We start from the raw sequence: 5,182 nt of genomic DNA on the forward strand, positions 1-5,182 counted from the left end.
GTATGTATTCTATTTTTTCATCTTTGTTGTCTTTTCCTGAATCCAAATTGCTTGCAACTCAGAGAAATGCAAGGTATAAAAGGGAGGACAGAAAAATAGTTTTTCAAGATCATACTGTTTTCAGCATTGTGAAGAGCCGATATACATCTCTTCAGGTATCTGAGAGAAATTCAGAGATTAAAATTTAGATTTGCTCACAATCTTATTAAAGTACACTAAATCAGAAGATTAAAATTCTTTATTTGTCCACAAACTCAAACTATAAAAATAAATCTATCTATGGCTTTAGTTTCCATTTTCATAAAATTCATATAAATTATGTCTTTTTTTTTTCAGTCAAGGCACTCTAAAAACACCTGTGCAATTCAAAGTCAACTTTAAGCAAAAATCAACATTTGGAAAAATTACTTCTTACTGATTTCCCTACACTTGATGAAACTTGTGCTTCCCAGGGAATAAGCACAGCCCATTTTAATGGACTAGTGGATTTTCTATATCTGTTCTAAAGCAAATCTCTTTGGTCACCTAAGGCTCCATGGTGGGTAAACAACCTAATGTGTCAGCTTTCTGTACTGAAGATCACAATTTCTGATCTCAGCACTGTCTTCATTGCTGCAAGCAAAACAGTGGTACTGATGTTGCAACTTACAGGCTACTCTCTTCTGATAATGAATGGGTTGGGTTATTGGCCTCTGGCATGGACAAAAATATGACAATCAGCCTCTTCATTATATAAAAGTCTACAGTGAAGACAGTGCCAGACAACTTGCTGAGTACTAGAGCTTAAATATGTTCAGAAGTCAAAAAGCCCGTAGAACGATTCTTTTTCCTTCTTTTCCCTTAATAAAGACATAGTCAATTTATCAAAAGAGTTTTAATACAGTGTTTCCATCACAGCAACTTGTATCTTCAGGAAATCATTTACAAAACACAGCTTTATCCTGCAAATACTTCATGTTCATTCCCTGCAAAAGTAACAGAGAGGCTGACCTTTCTTACATCTGCAGTTGTTAATTGTCATCATCGTAACAGCACACAAAAGCAAAGTTTAAGTCACTGGCACTTTAAAAACCCCATCATATTAAATCTCATTTACCTGCAGGGATAGAAAGTCAGAGTCAGGAGCAAAATCTGAAGGCAGAGCAGACATGAGAAAGTGCACCCAGTCGCAGGGTTTAGCAACTGTACCGAGACTCTCTTCTAGTGCACGTTCTGAAACAGCAATCGAATCTCTCAGCACTTGGTACCAAACTGGAAACATTTTTCTTCTACAACATTCTGAAAACTTTAAACAACTCATTTATGATCCTTTTCTTATGAAGATTAACAGCACATCCACTAGAAGATTAATTGAAAATAAAATTTTTAAAAAAAGGATAACAGCAAGGGTAAAACAGACCAGACTAGGACAAACAACTCAAGCTATTTACAAATATTTTTATAATGACTAGAAATCATAGAGCCCTCTTTAACTGTCTAACTTAAAAAACAACAACAAAAAAAAAAAAAAAACCAAACAAACCAAAAAAATGCATCATCTGTTGACTGAACACAGGGCCTGATTTTCAAAGCTGCTGAGCGCCCACAACTCCATCTGAAGTCAGTGGAAGTGATGAATGCTCAGCAGCCCTGCAAATCAGGCCCAAACTGTCCAGGGGTCTGCTAGCAGCCTAACAGAAGTGGTGTCTAGAGGAGGGGGTTTGCTGCAGAATTGAGGAGGTTCAAAGTAATCTGTCAAAGAAGTGCTGCTACATTCATGAGTCGTAAAGCTAGCTGGCTCCCAGCTATGGGAAAAAAGTTAATTCATAGGGCTCGTAGGGCTTGCATTTGTCAAGGAGCAGGACGTCAATGCTATCATTATCAGGCAAATCAGCCAGGCGTTTAATGGTAGAATCAGGAGACATTTGCTCTCCACTATCAGAATGACATCATAACTAAAGCAGCCTTGGGCGAGGGGGGAGAGCCGGGGCAGGGCTGGGGCTGCACGCAGACTTTGCACTTCTGCCCGCTCGCCCCTCCGAGGGCTGCTCCGCTTCCCCTTCCCCACCCGGCAACTTCCAGCTCCAGCTGCCTTCCCTCCACAACTTTCCCTCGCAGCATCCGAAACACCAGCAGCATCTGATTTCACAGAACACTTCGAAACCTGCCCGATCCAAAACTGCAATATTGCAAGCCGGCCACTCGCTTAGGAGGGGATGGGGTTTACACAGAAGCTACAAATCCACTCTAAAAATTGCTGGTATTTTTAATTACTTCAGTCATCTTCATCCTCCATCAAATGGGGGGGTACATACAGATTAAAAAGCTAGTTGCCTCTCTGATTTAAGAAGTAACAGCTTAGGTAACTTAGTCGATTTTTAAGCATACACAAACACATACACAAACAATCTTTGAACATTCTGACATATTTAGTGATGATCTATTCGATGACCAGAAATACAACTGCAATACACATTTCCCTTCCACAGTAGCCATAATTATACAAGTCAAACAGCACAAATTACAAACTGTTCGTCTATTTCCTTTAAAAGCATCACTACAGGTACACAGGCATGGTACAAAAGCCTCACCTTGTATAACAACTGTGAGGGAAAAAGTTATGAAAGCAGACAGAAAACCTAAAATCCCTGAGGCTACAAAAAAATCTCGCTATTGAGAAACAACCCAAGAGACCACATAGGGAATGTACAGCTTTCAGAAGCACTTCTCATCTTATTTGCACTTAACCTATTGATGTACTTATGCAGGTCACTTACTTTTCGGATATGTTTGAACCCTTTATAACCATGCAGATCGCCGCGGTTTTCACTCGGGCTTTTGTTTTTTTGGTTTTGTTTGGGTTTTTGCAAACAAGTTTCATTTAAAAAAGATCCAATTATGCAAATCTGCTCCCGGATAGGTAGTGAATATTCAATATGATGGTGATACTGTAATAGTTCAATGCAACGCACTGTACTGGACAGATTTATGAGGCAACGTCACTACTACGCTCTGGTCCTCGCTGAAACATCTTGAAGTTAATTAAAGCTGCAATGTCCACTTTTCCAGCCACCCTCCTCATTCAGGTTTACTATTTCAACATCAAACCACCGAGGGGGCCTCCCCCCTCTCTCCGTACATTTAAGCAGCCTTCCACAGTCAATGAACAATGAACAAAGATTTGAGCGATGGGGGGGGCGGGGGGGAGAGGAAAAAAAATCTCCAAAAAATCAAATCCGGTTTAAACAAGTAAAAATATAGTTTCTAATATTAAACTAGAAAAGAAAACATTCTTCTCCAAGCGAACGTGCAGAGGCGCTTAGCCAACCCCTTCAGAAAGGGTCTAAAAGCAGCCAGTCCTTTTTATTTCGAGCAGTGAATGAGCCCAAACAAGGCTTCTAAACTTAATTATGACACTTAAAATAGTCTTTTTCCACAGAAGCGGGCGGCTCGCCGCCGCTATCTGTATCAGCCGGGCACATCAGCTCAGCAAACACGGCCCCTGTTGGATTTATTTTAAACTGCACGGGGGGGCGGGGGGCGGCGAGGGAATGCACAGCCCCGCAGAGCGCTCCCGCCGCGGGCGGCCGGGCAGCCGCGCCCCGCACCGCCCCTGCCCCGCACCGCGCACCGCGCTCCGCTCCCGCACCGCCGCTCCCGGCCCGCCGGCGGCGGCTCAAGTGCGAACGGAGGGATCTGACAAATCACGTCCCCGCCTCGACACTGTATCAGCCGCGGCCACATCCGCCGCACGCACCCCGAAACAATGCCCGCCGCGCAGGCAGGCAGGCAGGCAGGCGGCGGCCGGAGCCCTCCCCGCCGCGCCCGCCCCGGGCGCCGGCACCCGCGGCCGCACCGCGCCCGGCCCCGCCGGCAACTAACTTTGCGGATGGAGCCCGTGCGAGCCGCCCCGCGGGAGCCGCGGACCCTCCGATAAACAGCATAAATCTTCGCGACCTTTTATTTCGCGTTGAAGTTCACAGGCGGCAGCGCTCCCCCAGCCCCTCTCTCTCACACACACACACATACACACATATATATTAATTATTTGCAAAACTGCAACAGATGGGCGCATTAAAATCTGGATTCTTTCCTACACAGCATCAAAGAATCTCTCCTTCCTCCCCCCCTCCCCATCCCGCTATAATCCCGCCGCCGGCCCGGTGCTCCCCCGCGCTCCCTCCGGGCCGCGCAGCCCCGCGGAGAGCGAGGCCGCTGCCCCGCGCAGCAGCGGCGCCCCCGCGGCCCTTCCGCGCACGGCGCGCCGCCGGGAAGGTGATGCTCCCCCCCTCCCCGCCGGGGATTGCCATTTAAGTTTCCTCCTTAACCTGTTACTTTCTCCGGGCGCTGACAAAAGCCCCGGCGGCGGGCTGGCAGGTGCCTCCCCGCTCCCCGCGGCGCCGCCGGGCGCGCTCCGCTCCCCCCGAAAGGGCTGAGACCTGGCCTGACATTTAGTGCCTACTTGAATGTCACAACGCTCCTCGCAGCATTATGCACGGCTCCTATTCATAAGAGGTCGATTAGAGCACAAAATGGCAGGTCTCTTAGGCACTTGAATCTCACAAGTTTGACACATGGTATGCATCAGCTAACTTTGATTAAAAAAAAAAAAAAAGAGGGGGGGAGTTTACAAATTACACCACGATTAGACGGGATCCTAACGGGGGAGGGAGGGAGGAAAGGGGGGGGCCCGCGTTTAAAGTCACTTCGGCAAAGTTTGCTCCGCAGCAAACCCTTTAAAACAAAAAGTTTCTGGGCAAGTTAAGGGCAGGGTCGGTGCGGGCTGGGGCCGGCGGCGGGCGGCCCCCGGGCAGCGCCGCGGCCGCCGCCGGCACTCGCCTCCCCTCGCCTCGCCCGCCCGCTCCTTTTTTGTAAAGTAACGGTTTTAAAAGAAACGAGAGAGAAAGAGGAAAAACGTAGGGTTTTCTTCAGGCTAAGTTCTATAGCGCCATTCAATGGCTTCTCCGCTCCTTTCATTATTTTCTGCTTTTCCCCTGACAGCCCTGCTTGCAAACGTCACTGCTATGGATATTTAATTATACTGTATTTTTTTAATCACGGTGGAAAACGCAGGCCCCATTGCCATGATTAAAAAGAAATAAAAAACAAAAACATACTCCGGACTGACTTTGGAGCCTCTTTGATGGCTCACGGGAGCCTCCCGGATCCTCAAAAACCCCCTTTTTACCTTTGTCTTTCTTAC

General features: G+C 47.0%; 1 protein-coding gene across 15 annotated transcripts in view; it reads right to left on the minus strand.

Annotated features, from left to right (window-relative positions):
- The window catches only part of ZNF536 (zinc finger protein 536), a 343,653-nt gene that overhangs the window by 337,566 nt on the left and 905 nt on the right, over positions 1-5,182 (minus strand). For 2 of the 15 annotated variants that reach the window (XM_074551142.1, XM_074551136.1), the window contains exon 1: positions 2,757-3,741. The exons of 8 other annotated variants lie outside the window; for them this stretch is intronic. The gene's annotated coding sequence lies outside the window, so the exon portion shown is untranslated. 5 more of the 15 variants (XM_014269196.3, XM_074551137.1, XM_074551134.1 and 2 more) reach the window with 5 other exon arrangements.

This window comes from Zonotrichia albicollis, chromosome 13 (assembly GCF_047830755.1).
Source record: "Zonotrichia albicollis isolate bZonAlb1 chromosome 13, bZonAlb1.hap1, whole genome shotgun sequence".
Lineage (NCBI taxonomy): Eukaryota > Metazoa > Chordata > Aves > Passeriformes > Passerellidae > Zonotrichia > Zonotrichia albicollis.